The sequence below is a fragment of the Anomaloglossus baeobatrachus genome, chromosome 9, assembly GCF_048569485.1.
Source record: "Anomaloglossus baeobatrachus isolate aAnoBae1 chromosome 9, aAnoBae1.hap1, whole genome shotgun sequence".
Taxonomy (NCBI): Eukaryota; Metazoa; Chordata; class Amphibia; order Anura; family Aromobatidae; genus Anomaloglossus; species Anomaloglossus baeobatrachus.
The window spans coordinates 188,328,773-188,347,048 of record NC_134361.1 but is presented as its reverse complement, the minus strand read 5'-3'; the positions used below and the strand labels follow the sequence as shown (position 1 = coordinate 188,347,048).

General features: G+C 48.9%; 1 protein-coding gene across 1 annotated transcript in view; it reads right to left on the bottom strand.

Annotated features, from left to right (window-relative positions):
- Window positions 1–18,276, bottom strand: part of NEK6 (NIMA related kinase 6) — a 258,576-nt gene that overhangs the window by 184,761 nt on the left and 55,539 nt on the right. The window contains exon 2 of the mRNA XM_075322826.1: window positions 7,218–7,392. The gene's annotated coding sequence lies outside the window, so the exon portion shown is untranslated. The remainder of the gene's footprint in view (window positions 1–7,217; window positions 7,393–18,276) is intronic.

The following is an 18,276-nucleotide window of genomic DNA, read 5'->3' as shown; positions in this document are numbered from 1 at the left end:
GCCCTCCAAGAGCCCGACGCCAGAGAACAGCTCTGCAGAGGACATTGCACAACCTGGCACTGCTGGACAAAATGAGGAGGAGCTCGCCCAAGGGTCCTCAACGAGCCAGATGCCAGTCCTCCGCTCTGAAATGGACAGTGAATCACCTGGCTCTGCAGCGTGCCGCAGATCACCACTTGCCAATCCCTCCGGCCTGAGAGGTGCAGAGGCCCTCCTTCAAGCTGCCTTGGCCAGGCTTATGGCTGGAGACCGGGATACCTACGAGATACTCATGGCCGAGCGTGAGCGACAGGCAGCGCGTGACGCTGAGGCTGCGGAGCGGCAAGCAGAGCGTGAAGAGCGACAGCAACAGGCAGAGCGTGACCACCAGCTGCAGCTAGCTCAGCCCTCATCAGCCACACGTGACCTTCAAGACACCAAACTTCCAAAGGTCCGTGTTGAGGACTTCCCAGTGCTGGAGAAGGATGGAGACTTGGACTCTTTCCTGACTGCTTTTGAACGGACTTGCCTGCAGCACCATCTGGACAAGGACCAGTGGGCCAAATACCTGACCCCCCGTTTAAGGGGTAAGGCCCTGGAAATCCTTGGGGACTTGCCTACTGAGGCAGATCAGGGCTACGACACAATCAAGCGGGCCCTGATCCAACAGTACAACCTCACTCCGGAGTCCTACCGCAAGAAGTTCCGGAGCCTGCAGAAGGGACCAAAGGACTCCTGGGCTGACCACCGGCGGGCACTTGCCCGAGCTGCCGACCACTGGACCCAAGGCCTGCAGCTTACCACCGGACCAGAGATCCTAGACTTGGTCATCACAGAGCAACTCTTGTGGAACTGCCCTGAGGATCTCCGCCAGTTCATCCGAGACCAGAAGCCAAAGGGGTCCACGGCTACAGCTGCCCTGGCCGATGACTACACCAACAATCGGGCTCCTGAGGCCAGGAGAGCAGCCACCAGCAGCACCTGGAGAGGGGGTAAGATGAATTCTACGACTGCCCCACCTGCCCCTAGACTGCAGGGGGTGTCCCCCTCAACTCCCCTCTCCAGGCCCGTGGCAGAGCCAAGACGGTGCCACCAGTGCAACCTACCTGGACACTTCAAGGCCATGTGCCCTCAGCGTCCCAAGGCCCCGGCTCCGTCCCCGTCCCAAGGGCCGCCCAAGGTGTATTGTGTGGGTGGGGGTGGTGGTAGGTCCCTGGACAGCTTCCAACCTGTCACCGTCAGCCGGTCTGTGACCATAGGACTGCGAGACAGCGCCTCGGAGGTGACTCTGGTGCGGCCTGAGATGGTGTCCCCCCAAGACTTGATCCCTGGAAAAACCCTCGCTGTCTCCGGGATTGGAGGCATTGACCCGGCGCTGCCTGTTGCTGGCATTTATGTGGACTGGGGCGCAGGGCGAGGGGTGAGAGAGGTGGGGGTAACTGATCGGATCCCTGCAAACGTGCTACTTGGGACAGATTTGGGGCAGATAACCTCCCAGTTTGGGCCCCCCCCAAGGGCTGAACCTTCAGCCAGTACTGACGTGCCTCCGGACAATGTTAATGTGTTATCTATGAATGATGTAAGGGAGGAGGGAGTGAACTCTGATTTTTCTGCTTGCATAGACACCATAGACACACACTCAGCTGCAGCTGTGACAGGGGAGGGGGTCAGAGAAAGGTGTGACAATGCCTCTACAAGTGATCAGCCAGTGAGCTGGGATCTGTTGCCCTCTGCAGGGATAAGCAGAGAGCAGGGTGCTGCAGGGGGAGGACCAGTGTGTGGGGTGGGGGCTACCACAGCAAATGTGGGGTCCCCAGAGATTTCACAGCGGGGTTCTGTTGCTGCAGGAGGGGAACAGGCAGGTGAGATTGGGGCCGGTCCCGGAGCGGAAGTGCTCCCAGGTAAGATCTCGGTACATGGTTCCCCCACAACCGGGGTGTCAGGAAGCCAGGTAGGTCTGCCTGAACCGGCGACTTGGTCAGGAACGGAGGAGGAGCAGGAACGACCCACGGTCGCAGCGGCTGTGGCCGCTGTCACCCGCAGTGGGAGTGCTGGAAGCCAAGGGGCCTCCCGGAGGTCCGATAGCTCTTCCCCTTCTGACCAAGTGGCAGCCGAGTCAGGTGGAGGCCAGGACACAGGTCCCGGGGTACTGACCGAAGATGTGACAGTCTCGTCGATTCTGGCCACATCTAGTCAGGGGTTTCAGGCAGCGTTAGAAGCTGACGACAGCCTGAAAGCTCTAAAGGAGCAGGCGGCACAGCCTCCCTCGGACTCGGACCCGGAGCGAGTGGTCTGGGACCAAGGACGGCTGTACCGGGTCACGGTCCAGCAGGGTTCACCGGAGGCGTGGCCCAGGGACCGACAGTTAGTGGTACCCTATCCGTTCTGGACGGAGTTGTTGCGGATCGCACATGAGATTCCGATGGCCGGACACCTAGGGATCGCTAAGACCAAGGCCAGGTTAACCCAGCATTTCTACTGGCCAAAAATGGGGGCCGATGTGGTTGCCTACTGCCGTTCGTGTGAAACCTGTCAGAGAGTGGGGAAGGCGGGGCCACACCCCAAAGCCCCACTGGTATCTCTGCCCATCATCGATGAGCCTTTCAGGAGGGTGGCTGTGGATCTGGTCGGCCCGCTGGCCATCCCCAGCAGCTCCGGGAAACGCTTCATACTGACGGTAGTGGACTATGCCACCCGGTACCCAGAAGCAGTGGCCTTGTCGTCCATTCGGGCTGACAAGGTGGCCACCGCATTGCTGCAGATTTTCTCCCGAGTGGGTTTTCCCCAGGAAATGCTCACTGACCGGGGGACCCAATTCATGTCCCAGCTGATGGAAGCCCTCTGTAAGCAGGTCCAGGTGCGACATCTGGTGGCCAGCCCGTACCATCCACAGACTAATGGCCTGTGCGAGCGGTTCAATGGCACCTTAAAGCAGATGCTTAAGATGTTGGTCGACTCCCACGGGCGTGACTGGGAGCGGTATCTCCCACACCTGTTATTTGCTTACCGGGAGGTTCCACAGGCCTCAACGGGATTCTCACCGTTTGAGCTCCTGTACGGGCGACGTGTGCGGGGCCCCCTGGCTCTGGTGAAAGAGGCTTGGGAAGGGGATTTGGCCACCCCTGGAGTGTCGGTTATCGAGTATGTCATGCGCTTCCGGGACAAAATGCAGGCCGTGACGCAACTGGTACACGACAATATGGCTCAAGCCCAGGCCGATCAGAAGCGTTGGTACGACCAGAACGCTTGTGAGAGGACCTACCAAGTGGGTCAAAAGGTGTGGGTACTGGTCCCCGTACCACAGGACAAGCTTCAGGCAGCCTGGGAAGGCCCATACCTCGTGTACCAGCAGCTCAACCCTGTAACGTACCTGGTCACCCTGGACCCTGCCCGTGGAAGGCGGAAGCCCTTCCATGTGAACATGATGAAGGCACATCATGAGCGGGAGGCATGTGCACTCCCGGTGTGCAACCTGCCCGAGGAGGGAGAAGCGGAAACCCTCTTGGATATGCTAGCCCAGGTTAGGGCAGGCGGATCCATTGAGGATGTGGAGGTTGGCCACCAGCTCTTGGAGGACCAACGGTCCCAGCTGTGGGCCACCCTACACCCCTTCCGGGGGTTGTTTACCAACCAGCCCGGAAGGACTGACTTGGCTGTCCATCACGTGGACACTGGGGATCATCCCCCGATCCGGCGTTCAGCATATCGGGTTTCCCTGGAGGTGCAGCAACACATGCGCCAGGAGATTGACGAGATGCTGAAGCTGGGGGTGATCCAGGCATCCAACAGCGCTTGGGCCTCGCCTGTAGTCCTCGTCCCTAAGAAGGACCGAACCACTCGGTTCTGCGTGGACTACAGGGGGCTCAATGCTGTCACGGTCGCCGATGCGTACCCAATGCCACGCATCGATGACCTGCTCGATCAGTTGGCCGGGGCTCAGTACCTGACCATCATGGACCTGAGCCGGGGATATTGGCAGATCCCCCTGACTCGCAAGGCCAGGGAACGCTCTGCCTTTATTACCCCATTTGGACTGTACGAGTCCACGGTGATGCCATTCGGGATGAGGAATGCCCCTGCCACTTTCCAGCGGATGGTCAACACCCTGCTCAAGGGACTTGAAGGGTACGCGGCCGCGTACCTGGATGACATTGCCGTCTTCAGTCCCACCTGGGAGGACCACCTAGAGCATCTAGCACAGGTGCTCAGGCGGATCCACCAGGCAGGTTTGACCATCAAGCCGGGAAAGTGTCAGCTGGCCATGAGCGAGGTCCAGTACCTCGGTCACCGGGTAGGCGGGAGAACACTGAAGCCCGAGCCTGAGAAAGTGGAAGCCATCGCATCCTGGCCCACCCCCAGGACCAAGAAGCAGGTGATGTCCTTCTTGGGGACCGCTGGGTACTATAGGAGGTTTGTTCCATGCTATAGTAGCCTGGCAAAGCCCTTGACGGACCTCACCAAGAAGAAGCTGCCCTCTGCAGTCGATTGGACAGTGGACTGCGAGACAGCCTTCCGGGCCCTAAAGGACGCCCTGTCCAGCCCGCCCGTGCTACAGGCAGCCGACTTCACGCGGCCGTTTGTAGTACAGACCGACGCCAGTGACTTCGGCCTCGGTGCGGTGCTCAGCCAGGTGGACTCTGCGAGCCAAGAGCACCCAGTCTTGTACCTGAGCAGGAAGCTGTTACCAAGGGAAGTGGCCTACTCCACAATGGAGAAGGAATGCCTAGCCATAGTGTGGGCTCTGCAGCGTCTGCAACCCTATCTATACGGGCGCCACTTCATCGTGGAGACGGACCACAATCCCCTCAGCTGGTTACACACTGTCTCCGGGACGAATGGCAGGTTGTTGCGATGGAGCCTGGCGCTCCAGCAATACAACTTCACCATTCGACACAAAAGGGGCCGTGACCACGGTAACGCAGACGGGCTGTCCCGACAAGGAGAGGTCGCGGACGGGCGCACGGGGGAACACCGGAGTGTGCTGCCCCCTAGCGCCCTCAAAAGGGGGGAGGTGTGAGGTAAATCCGGAGATATGACGATAAATCATGATATTCAAGTTATGTCAGGAAGCCCTCTCCTGGTGTCACCCCCCCCTTTCCTTCACACAACTCCTTCAATCAGAAAATTTACCACAGGGATAAACGGTTTGTTTAGCAGATAGGTGTCAAAGGAACTGGTCTGTGTTCCACTTACACCTCCATGGCCATCTCCTGTGATATGGAGATTAGATGATGTGGGAACAATGGACACAGGATGACTCCCTGCCGTGACCCTGTGGTAGGGGCTGCTATCTAATTAGCAAGCTTGGAAGTATCCAGACAGAACGACTCCAGGAAAATATGGTTCATATCTCGCAAGCCATATTTCCGATAAATATGGCAACCATAAAAATGGTGTCTCTGCATGCGGACGATGCTGGCACACCTTTTTTATGGGAGTAGGACATTGGGAAGTACCCCAGGCGTGATATCAGCCAATGGGGAACTAGTAGACAAGTCATGAGTCCTCTCGTTCTGTAGCTAAATTCATAACTGTCACAATGAGAGCGTTGGCGTCCGCCTACGACGCTCCCAGGCAAAGTTATGGCCCATATTTCATGTTGTGGATATTGTCCATAACTCCAGCCAGGGGTGGAGCAGTGCTCCCTCTGAGGTCACTAAGGTAGGAGGGGACCTGGATTTGCCCAGGTTGATAACCCTACTTCGGCCATTTTCCAGTGTTCTTTCGCTGGGGGTCACGTGTAGGAAACATCTGTGGGAAAGATCCTGGAAACCTGGTCTACAGCGCCCCCCTGTGGCCAGACGCACAAGGTAACTGCTGGAACTGTGTATGCCTGTTTGTAAACCATGCTTTATCTGTAACTGTACTCTGACCTATGTATATTCTGTAGATCCCCTATTGTATATATTGTAGTTTCTAGTGTGCTTTAGGCTGATTAAATTATATAATTAATCTTGGGCTGTTCTGTTATCTCGATCTTGAATCCCACGTCTGTGTGTTCGGCTAATAGTTACCGTGAAGCGGTTGGTGGCAGCGAGTTGTGCCAAGGATTATTGTGGGGAGGTTTTATATATTCCGCCCGCGGAGGTCGGGGGAATATATACCCTACTCTCACCGGGGACCCTTCAATAATCGGCATAAGTAGTATAGCGGCCTCCTTGCTTATTGTCGGGCAATTCCATAATTGGCCTGACTATAAGAGGGGCGCTAGAGAGCGCGTCACGTGCTCTGTCTGTCGGTCGGGAGGTATAAAGGAGGGGTGACCCCCACTTGTTACCCCCCGATTGTGACGTACTGGTAGCCAGCGCGGGGGATTTCTGAGTGACCCCCCCGGTGGTTCGTGACACCGCACTTCGACAGCGGGGAGCCGGCTGCCAATAAACATGAGGTTAGCAGTCATGTCCCGTCAACAGAGCAGAGCGGAAGACAAACCACTGCTCTTTCGACATGACGTTGAAACCACTTTGTGCCGCCAGAGATTGGTGCCGAACAGGAAGGTAACTAGCGGCTAATTAGCAACTACCTGCCAGTTATTTCTGAGGTCCATAATTAACAAAATAGTCATGGACAACCCCATTAAGAGTATTGTGAGATTTAGAGTAAGTCATTACCGCCGTTACACGCTTCACCTGTTTTGAGACATGATACTGATACCACCGTGCATCGAACCAGCCAACAAACATTGGTTGGCAACAATGTGACAGGTGTGTGCAGGTCTCTGGGACATCTGGAGCTCAATCTCAATCATGAGTGGAAGAATTGTCCCCAAGAACTTGGCCAAGGGAGTGGACTTCTGTATTGTGGCTGAATATTATTACATTGTACAGTCCGATCTTGGTTTCTACATGAGATCAACCAATTTCAACAATGGAGATGATCTGGAGGTCTTCAGCCTACATCCCTCGTGTAGAGGAGAAGCTCATTACTTGGCTCATGAAGATGACTTGTGCTACATAATCAACGGCAGCCAACAAACATGCAGAATTATGTAAAGTAATGTCAATACACAGCAGATAATAAAAGCTAAAATAAAAGGGGGGAAAAAAATCAACAAAACTTGATAACTCAAGGGAAACCATCCACTTTCCTAATGGTCTTTCTAATCATTGCAATCATTTATCAGTTCTTAAAGCCATCAACGTTGAAGATAAATTCCATACAAGAGTCCACACATAAATTGGCACAATATCCGGACATCAATCTGCTATATACGGTAGTAAAGGAGCCGGGACACTTACCACTTATACCTTGAACGGCACCGTAGGTTCAGCACATACGTTTATCCCAAGGGCCACATTGTCTTGATGCTTTCACGTGAAGGTTCTTCAGATGATGGTAGTAGACCTCTCCAGGTTGAGGAACCACAATCCTTTCTAGGTAGTCCACACTTCTTGAATGATTTGGTTTAAGTCCCTAAAAAGTTTAGAAGAGAAAAAGTTTTGGTTTTTTTTATAATTCTTTGCTCCACTTCATCCTACAGCTACAATATGAACATGTAGTTAGAGATGCGACCCATGGTAGAGCATATGCTCGCTGATATGTTTTCTTTCGAGTCTTTGCTTGGGTAGTAACCTGAGCTGGACAGCTCCGGTGGGGAAGGGGATATGACGTCTGTGTTCTTGAAATGTGACTCTGTCTCTTCTGCTAATGCAGACGTTTAACCCATCAATCACACGACATGATGGCAGAATTCCAAGAGACCTCATAAAAAGAACACTTTCGGTGTGAAACTGATTTCATGGAAGTCCTTGCAGCGTGATACAATGACAACTCATTTTTAGGACGTCACGAATGTTTGACAGGAAATTCATTTCAAAGCCGACTAAAATGGCTTGATTGTGCAAAAAACCCGAGAATGCATTCTGAAAAGGCGCTGGTTATATCATTGCTCCTTACAAGACAGTACCCCCTTCTTGTGCCATAAAATATGCAGTGATTTCATGTAGAATATATTCAATGTACAAATACATTAACAACTAACGCAAGAAAATCTTTCCTTAATTTCAAACACTTTTTTTTTTTTTTACAGGCCAGTGGGGGAAAACTAGCTAGTTTTATATAATACCGCAACACCTAAATTAAACTAATGCAGAACATAAAAGTGATACCGAATACTTTACTATTATATGAACATACACAACGTTGAGAAAAGGACACAGGTGTATAAAAGGGCACAGGTGTATAAAAGGGCACAGGTGTATAAAAGGGCACAGGTGTATAAAAGGGCACAGGTGTATAAAAGGGCACAAGTGTATAAAAGGGCACAGGTGTATAAAAGGGCACAGGTGTATAAAAGGGCACAGGTGTATAAAAGGGCACAGGTGTATAAAAGGGCACAAGTGTATAAAAGGGCACAAGTGTATAAAAGGGCACAAGTGTATAAAAGGGCACAAGTGTATAAAAGGGCACAAGTGTATAAAAGGGCACAGGTGTATAAAAGGGCACAAGTGTATAAAAGGGCACAAGTGTATAAAAGGGCACAGGTGTATAAAAGGGCACAAGTGTATAAAAGGGCACAGGTGTATAAAAGGGCACAAGTGTATAAAAGGGCACAGGTACATAAAAGGGCACAGGTGTATAAAAGGGCACAGGTACATAAAAGGGCACAGGTGTATAAAAGGGCACAAGTGTATAAAAGGGCACAAGTGTATAAAAGGGCACAAGTGTATAAAAGGGCACAAGTGTATAAAAGGGCACAAGTGTATAAAAGGGCACAAGTGTATAAAAGGGCACAGGTACATAAAAGGGCACAGGTGTATAAAAGGGCACAGGTACATAAAAGGGCACAGGTGTATAAAAGGGCACAAGTGTATAAAAGGGCACAAGTGTATAAAAGGGCACAAGTGTATAAAAGGGCACAAGTGTATAAAAGGGCACAAGTGTATAAAAGGGCACAAGTGTATAAAAGGGCACAGGTACATAAAAGGGCACAGGTACATAAAAGGGCACAGGTGTATAAAAGGGCACAGGTACATAAAAGGGCACAGGTATATAAAAGGGCACAGGTATATAACATCTGGCACCCTGCCCCTCATCTGGTATTTAAAATTCAGCCTCGCACCTCCCTGGTGTATAACATCCGGCCCCTCACCCCCCAGCATATAAGATTTGGAATCACACCCCGGTGTATAACGTCCGGACCCTCACACCTCCCCCAGTGTATAATCTCCGGCCCCTCCCCAGTGTATAACTTTCAGCCCTTAACCAGTGTATAACCTTCGGCCCCTCCACCAGTGTATAACCTTTGGCCCCTCCACCAGTGTATAACCTCCGGCTTCTTCCTCAGTGTATAACATCCAGCCCCTCCCCCAGTGTAAAACATCTGGCCCCTTTCCCAGTGTATAACATCTGGCCCCTCCCCCAGTGAATAACGTCTGGTCCCTCCCCCAGTGTATAACGTCTGGTCCCTCCCCCAGTGTATAACGCCTGGTCCCTCCCCCAGTGTATAACCTTCGGCCCCTCCCCCAGTGTATAACCTCCGGCTTATTCCCCAGTGTATAACATCCGGCACCTCCCCCAGTGTATAACATCTGGCCCCTCCCCCAGTGTATAACATCTGGCCCCTCCCCCAGTGTATAACATCTGGCCCCTCCCCTAGTGTATAACATCTGACCCCTCCCCCAGTGTATAACCTCTGGTCCCTCCTACAGTGTATAACATCTGGCCCCTCGCCCCCCCAGTATAAAAGATTTGGAATCACACCCCGGTGTATGACATCCGGCTCACTGCCTCCCACGTTGTATAACATCCGACCCCCTCACCCCCTCGGTGTATAATCCTTGGCTTCTGCCACGCCGTCTGCCTTTACTAACATGTGACAGAGCGGAAGTGGAAGGAACCGGAGCAGCTCAGTGACAAGTGGAGAGAGACCCCATAAGGTTACAGAGCTGGGGACCAAGTGCTGAGAAGCAGAGAGAAGAAAAGTGACCACCGCTCTGCAAACCCCATAACTGAAGATGTCCTACTCCAGTAACATGAACACAAACACTTCACCCGCCGGAAGCTTCATGGCCAAGCAGCAGCCATACATCACCAATCACAATGCCGAGTGTCGGATGGAGCAGTGTAAGGCCACCACCACTGACTATTGGGCAGACATGTTCTGTGCAGTGACGGATCACACTGGTCTACATGTCTGGGTTTGGTGAATGCCAGAAAAACATTACCCCCTGACGTCATTGATGGACGTGTCTGGGTTTGGTGAATGCCAGGAAAACATTACCCCCTGACGTCATTGATGGACGTGTCTGGGTTTGGTGAATGCCAGGAAAACATTACCCCCAGAGGTCATTGATAGACGTGTCTGGGTTTGGTGAATGCCAGGAGAACATTACCCCCGACGTCATTGTGCCAGCTGTAAGATTTGGTGCCGGAGGGATAACACAATAGGCTTGTTTATTAAGGGTTGACCGAGGACCCCTTATACGACATGGTGGGCAATTCTAGTTTCCAACTTTGTGGTAACAGTTTAAAGAAGGCCCTTTTCTCTTCCCTATGACTGTGCCCAGTGCACAAAGCAAGGTCCAAAAACAGGGGTAGCACATGACTAAGGCCCGGTTCACACATCCGGCATTTTGCCAGATTGCTGGATCCGGCACACTCCAGTACAGTGTAAATACTGTACAATGGCATCGCGGCAAGCTCCGGTCACATAGTCCGGTCACATGACAGTATGTGACCGGACGTTGTCGCGATGCCATTGTACTGTATTACACTGTACTGGAGTGTGCCGGATCCGGCAATCTGGCGAAATGCCGGATGTGTGAAATGGGCCTTAGTATGCAAAGTGAGATAGCAAAGTAATTGGTCCAATCACAGACACAACTTATATTTTTCCAAAAATCACGGTGTGGGTTTCCATGGCCGATCAGCTCCATGCAGCCTTACATCGCCATATGGGGTGGTATAAAGCCTCCATCACTGAAGTCTGGAGCAGTGGAAACATATTTTGTGGACTGAAAAATGTTGCTTTTCTGTCATCTATATCAAAGTTACTTTAGGTGTCTGCCTAACCCTTGTCCTATCTTTACCCCATTTTTACGATATGTTCATAAAGTATTTTAATGAGCACTTTGAAGCGGCTCCTGTTACAAAATCCATATAAAAAAATAACGCTCTGAATACAAAAGTTTTCTATTGATTTTGATGGGAAATGCTTAAAAAAAGAAAATGTTTTTGTGCCTATTTGAAAAAGACGAAGACTGCCAGGACGACGACCAGAACGTGCCCACAGGGACCCCATCAGATTTACTGAAGCAAATGGCTCGGTCGGGGGTTTCTAACAGAATCTATTTTTTTTTTTTCAAAGATTACAGCAGGCCGTCTCTCTGTATTTTGAGACTAGTGACAGGATCAGTACTAGAGTCTCTCATTGTCATCTGAGACTCTACATATGAAACGTGTTTTCTTTCTTTGGGTGTGGCAAGGGTTAACGTCAGTGTTCCTTGCCAGCAGCTTCTGACTCCTGGTCAGGTGTTTCCGGTTTGGGACCACTTCCAGTCCCTTTATATATCCTTTTCTTCCAGAACAGGGTGCCAGATATTCTCTTTGCAATTTGGATTCTGGGCCCGGAGGTGGAAGGAGCTGCTGGAGCCCTTTCTGATGGGTGCGGTGTAGGCTGCAGTACTGGTGCCTGACTGCAGCCTAGTTGTTGGAGTCATTTTGTTGTTTTCCCCCCTGTTGGTCTTATCTTCCCTTGGTGTGTTGTTTTAGTGCAGTGGTTGGACTAGTGATCCTTATCTGCCCACTCACTAGCCAGGGCTTACTGCAGGGTCACTTAGTATAACCTGTATAAGGACTGGCTAGGAGTGCAGGGTACAGAGGCAGATAAGTGGTGGAGGTGTCCATCTTCCCTCTCACTAGCATCAGGGCACACCGTTGTTAAGGTGTCCCCGGTGTACCCCTTGTTTGTCTTGATAAAACCCGTCTGTTGTGTGTTTTACCTCACACCAAACCTTCCCGAAGTCAGAGTCGTGACAAAGCGCCAACGAAGTGCTTAGCAGAGTATGTATGTGTGAACCTACACTTGGTGATATCTTTTACCTAATTGAAACCTATGGATGGACTAAACAATATGACTATTTAAACTTATTTTTCAGCCTCCCCTAATGATTAGCCAATATACCGTAGTTTGAAACAGAAAACAAGAAACGATCCACGAACATAAGAATACTATTAAGAAAAATTCACAGTTGTATCACTGACAGACTCCAAGATTTTTCGGTTACAAAATTGGTAAGCAGGGCAGATCAAAGTATTGTAGTGCGCCTGCGCAGGACCTCAATGCCGGCGTGTGTGGATGACTTGGACGCGTCATGCACCCAGGCTTCAGAACAAGGAGGACAAAGATGGCCGAAAGAGGAGGCGCCGGTACCAAAGAACGGAGCCACCCATCTGACCAGTCTGCACCGCACCACCCCTTAGCTGAGTATTATAAAGTGATTTTTACATTCTACACAGCGGCCTGCGCTCTTATATACAGTATGGTTGAATACTGTATATAAGAGGTCACTGGTGGTGGCCACAGCTTATAGGCCCCAAATCTGGTGACAGGTTCCCTTTAAAAGGGAATCAGTCAGTAGGATCAGCCCTCCTAAGCCGTCTATATAGATATGTAGGTAATACAAAGTTGAATAAAATGACACCCCGATATCTGCGATATGATGTTTTTTCTCCAGAAAAATCCACGTTTTTCTTAATAGGCAAAATAAGCTGTTAAAATCTATGGGCCGGATGTAAATTTCCCTGAAAATCTGCCTCCAGAGATTATATGAATGTGAGACATGAAATGACTGACAAAACAAAAAGGAGATTTCAGCTCACCCTAGTATTCCATATCCTCTGAATTCAATCAAAGCCGGGTGGTGCATGGAAGCCGGGACATCGGGATCCACGATGCAGTCACAAACACAAGCAAGAAATATCCAGCAGCTCATCCGGTATTATAAAATTCATAGAAATTTATTTAGACTTCATTAAAAGCGACAAGGGGTTAAAATCAAGCAATCCATGGTTAGATCGCTTACGCGTTTCAAACTAAGTCCTTACTCATAGTCATGTCACTGACAGTCTGCACTTCTCATCTGAGACATGTAATGACTGACAGTCTACTCTCCTAATCTGAGACATGTAATGACTGACAATCTACTCTCCTGATCAGTGACATGTAATGACTGACAATCTACTCTCCTGATCAGAGACATGTAATGACTGACAGGCTGCTCTCCTGATCTGAGACATCTAATAACTGACAGTCTGCTCTCCTTCTATACATGTCTCACACTGGTAACGCCCCCTTTTCCTTTAGAATACTCTCTGGAGGCAGATTCTCAGGGAGATCTATGTCCGACTCATAGATCTTAACAGCTCATTTACATATTAACAGAAATAGATTTCTCCGGAATAAGACATCAGATCTCGAATATCAAGGTATCATTTTATTCAGCTTTCTAAGACCTACATGGCCATATAGAAGGGTTAGGAGGGCTGACCCGACTAACAGATTCCCTTTAATCTTTCCACTTTTCCCCCCTCAATAATGTCCTCCCTTCCAAAACTTTTTTCCCAGCCTATCTGAATGTCAGTGTGCCCCGATTTTACACAAGGTAGTAAACTATGTAACACGCTGGAAATACAGGATTGTTCAAGAACTGAATATAAAACTGCCCCGGGCTAAAAAAAAAAAAACCTGTTTCGACCGACCTCCCTGCTTTATTATCCCTTTCTGTCATACAGAACACATTGCTCAGCAATTAGACCACAGTAGAGGATAATCTGATGACCGTGACAAAGGCTTTATTTTTGCTTTATGACATATGAACTATCTGGGACAAGGTTTATCACGTTACTCGGCTGCCTCTCAACTTGTCATATACAGGAGACTTTCAGAGCCACCGGTAATGCACAAAATCAAACTAGAAAAGATAATGTCACAGGGTAAGTCTACGTTCACAATAGTCGTGACAGAGGCGGAAGGCACTCACCAAAATGCTCATCAGGTCTGGGGGAAAGGCGCGAGGGAGGGAGAACACACAATCCGTCTGACGACGGCCGTTTCGCATCTTAACAACTGACGCTTCCACGAGTCCATGGACTCGTGGAAGCATCAGTTGTTAAGACGCGAAACGGCCGTCGTCAAACGGATTGTGTGTTTTCCCTCCCTCGCGCCTTTCCCCAGACCTGATGGTCGAATAAACAGCTTTTTATATTGATCATTTTGGTGAGTGCCTTCCGCCTCTGTCACGACTATTTTGGATTGTCTTCTAACGGGAAGAGCACCGCTTTCATTGCGCCATGCTTCTACTGCCATATAATGCTGAGACCAGTCGGGAACGAGTGGATTAAGCGGCTTGTCTGCTGAATAGTGTCAGGTGATTCCTTCTCTTTATTAAGTCTATGTTCACACATAGCATTTTTATCTGCAGGGAAAACCTGTTTTTTCTACTTTTTTATGCTTTTTTTTTTTTTTGCTACATTCTGTTTCAGTTTAAAAGGGTTTGTCCGAAGCTGACAACCTCCATCTTCCAATTCATTAGATTAGGCCACAAGCAAAAGTCCTGGCACAATGTCATAAAAGAGAGAAGCGGCCGAGGATATATTTGGCACATGACCGCAAGTGTACAAACAGGACCACTCGCACTGGAAATACAGGGAAATTGTGAGAACTCTTAAGTGTTCACATTGCACACCATCACAATTCATCCATCTGCAATCACAGAGAGCACCGGCAAAAAATTGGTAAACAGCACAGAACGAAACCTTTAAAAGGAATATGTCAGCAAGTCTTTGCTACCTCATCTGAGAGCAGCATGATGTAGGCAAAGAGATCCTGAATCCAATGATGTATCACTTAGATTACTGCAGCTGTTCTCAAATAATGAGAATGTTTAGATTTTGGCCAGAATCACACTTGTGAGAGACTCGCGCTAGTCTCGCATCGCATCACCCGGCATGGCCGCACACTCCCCAGACTGGAGCGGGATGGCAGCATGTATTTCTATGCAGCTGAGAAGCTCCTGTCCGGAGAGCATCAGGCCGTGCCGGGTTATGCGATGCGAGACTCGCGCGAGTCTCTGACAAGTGTGACTCCAGCTTTAGCGATGTAGCAGAGTCCAGAGAGCTGTCCCGACCACATCAGTCTCTAAATAAAGGTGTCATTGCAGCATAATGTAAGCAAAGAGATCCTGAATCCAACGATTTATCACTTAGATTACTGGGTGTAACTGTTCTCAAGCAATGCAAATGTTTAGATTTAGCCATGTAGCAGAGTCCAGAGAGCTGTCCCAACCACACCAGGCTCTCAATAGAGGTGTCAATGCAGCATGATGTAGGCAAACAGATCCTGAATCCAACGATGTATCACTTAGATTACTGGGTGCAGCCATTCTCAAACAATGAGAATGTTTAGATTTAGCGATGTGGCAGAGTCCAGAGAGCTTTCTCGACCAAACCAGGCTTTCAATAGAGGTGTCAATATGAGCAGGGGGTGTGCCGGACTGCACTGCTCATGACATTGTAGTCCGAACAATCAGAAGTTTTGCTGCTTCAACAAACATAGCAAATAAACAAAAGAATGCACTGTGACAAGAAAGGCATCCCTGAATTCTATGCTTCAACCCTTGCAGCATACGGTCTTCAGATTACATAGCAAAAACCTGCTGACTGATTCCCTTTAACGGGCACATTAAGGTGCTGCATGGACACAGCCGTCAGTATCTTTACGCCATTGATTTGAAAAACCGTAAAGTTTGCAAACTTTTCAAAAACTTTGGCTGTAACTTGTAGTAGTCTGTAAATTAGACCAACACATGAGCTCTCATACTCATCTTGATAAAGTGGTTTTTTTTTTGTTTTTTGTTTTTTTAATTACAGGACACAGGTGAGTGCAATAACTAGAAAGAGGATTAGCATTTCTAGAAGTCAAAGCTGATCTGAAGAAAGGTCTTAACTATTAACTAGTTAATCCTTATCTATCTGCAATAATAATACATAAAGGATGTTGTAAAGCAAATCAAATCTGTGTTCAAGGCTCAACTCAGATAAGGATAAATCTACAAGAAAAAAAAAAAAAAAATAGTGTAGCAGCATGCAATGAGAGACAGCCAAAAAATTCCATTATTTGGTCCTTTGGGCACTATAAATGTCTGTGCATGGTCATTAATTCTTTCCTATGATGGAATATGAATGAAGCCTGTTTTTATTTATCCGTTAGGCATTGCTAACTTATGATTTTTTTTTTTAATATACTTTATCACTTAATGTTCTCTCGTTAATATTATGCTGTTTCACATGCCAGTTCTTGCTCCTTTAGAAGCTGCTTCCATCTGCTGCCCAGCTTAAATTCCTTTTTCTATTTACAGAGTACGGGACTTTCCCTGTCTGACCCTCTCTGGTTTCCAATCCTATGCTCAGGAAAGAGAATTCCTCCACACATCAAACAGCACAGTTTGTTAGAGAAGGAAGCAAAATAAAGCCATAAAGAATATTACAAACGTTTATAACTTTGCGAAGACTTTGCAAAATTATAAATAGCTAAAATGGAAAAGAAAAAATAAGTTTGAGCTTTAAAAAGGTTTTTTTCCTTTGTTTATATATGTAAAATATTCACAGGATATGCCATAAATGTATGACAAATGCAGGTACCATGATTTCAAGAACAGGACGTGCAGAGGTGCTGGGGAAAATATGAGCACGGATGCACGTCTCTCGCTGTTCATTTCTATAAAAACTCCAAAAATTGCTTCTGTCATAGATTTGTGGCATGTGCTACGGATATGGCATCTATATGCTGTGTGTGTGTATATTATATCTATCTATATATCTATATATATCTATATATATCTATATATATCTATATATATATATATATATATATATATATACATATATATATATATATATATATATATATATATATATATACATATACACAAACTTTTAACCCTTACACCGCCAGTAAAGCCGCCAATATTCAAGGCTGCAGTGGAGTGCCCCAGTGATTAACCACTGCCAGACCGCCGGGAAGTATAGTGCCATGGTGATTAACCTTTACACCCCCAACCCGCCGGGAAACTCACCAATATTCAACTCTGCAGTGTAGTGCCACGGTGATTAACCCTTACACCCCCAGCTGTATACAGCTAACTGTATACATATCGGGGGGGCTGTAGGGGAGCTGTATATCCTTGGGGGTTTGGCTGTATACCCTTGAGAGGTGAGCTGTATACCCTTGGGGGGGGAAGAGAATTGTATACCCTTGGGGAGAGAGCTGTATAGCCTTGGGAGGAGAACTGTATACCCTTGGGGGAGGGGAGCTGTATAACCTTGGGAGGAAAGTTGTATAACCTTTGGGGGATGGGAGCTGTATACCCTTGGGGGGAGAAGGGGAGCTGTATACCCTTGGGGGAAGACAGCTATATACCTTTGGGTTAGCTATATACCAGGGTGGTGAGCTGTACACCCTTGAGGGGACAGCTGTATACCTTTGGGGGGAGCTACATACCAGGGAGTTGAGCTTTATACCCTTGGGGGTAAGCTGTATACCCTTGGGGGGAGGAGAGCTGTATACCCTTGGGGGGAGGAGAGCTGTATACCCTTGGGGGGAGGAGAGCTGTATACCCTTGGGGGGAGGAGAGCTGTATACCCTTGGGGGGAGGAGAGCTGTATACCCTTGGGGGGAGGAGAGCTGTATACCCTTGGGGGGAGGAGAGCTGTATACCCTTGGGGGGAGGAGAGCTGTATACCCTTGGGGGGAGGAGAGCTGTATACCCTTGGGGGGAGGAGAGCTGTATACCCTTGGGGGGAGGAGAGCTGTATACCCTTGGGGGAGGAGAGCTGTATACCCTTGGGGGGAGGAGAGCTGTATACCCTTAGGGGAGGAGAGCTGTATACCCTTGGGGGGGAGGAGAGCTGTATACCCTTGAGGGTGACAGCTGTATAGCTTTGGGGTGGAGCTATATACCAGGGAAGTGAGCTGTAAACCTTTGGGGGGGAGAAGAGCTGTATACCCTTGGGGGAAAGAGGTATTCGCTGTATATCCACAGAAGAGTCCTGCATACACTGAGGAGCAGATCATGTGACTCATGACTCCTCCCCTCCATGTGACATCATCACAGGTCCTCCAAGCACAGACACAAATACTGTTGTGTACATTGCACACTCACATCTCAAGCGGAGCTCATTCAGCCAATGAAAGACAAAGGCCGCGTACTGCTAAATTGCAACTCCCAGCATTTTTCATGTCATGTTTTCGTTGCCAGTCGACAATTATCAACTTCCTCTACACCTAATTCAACGCTA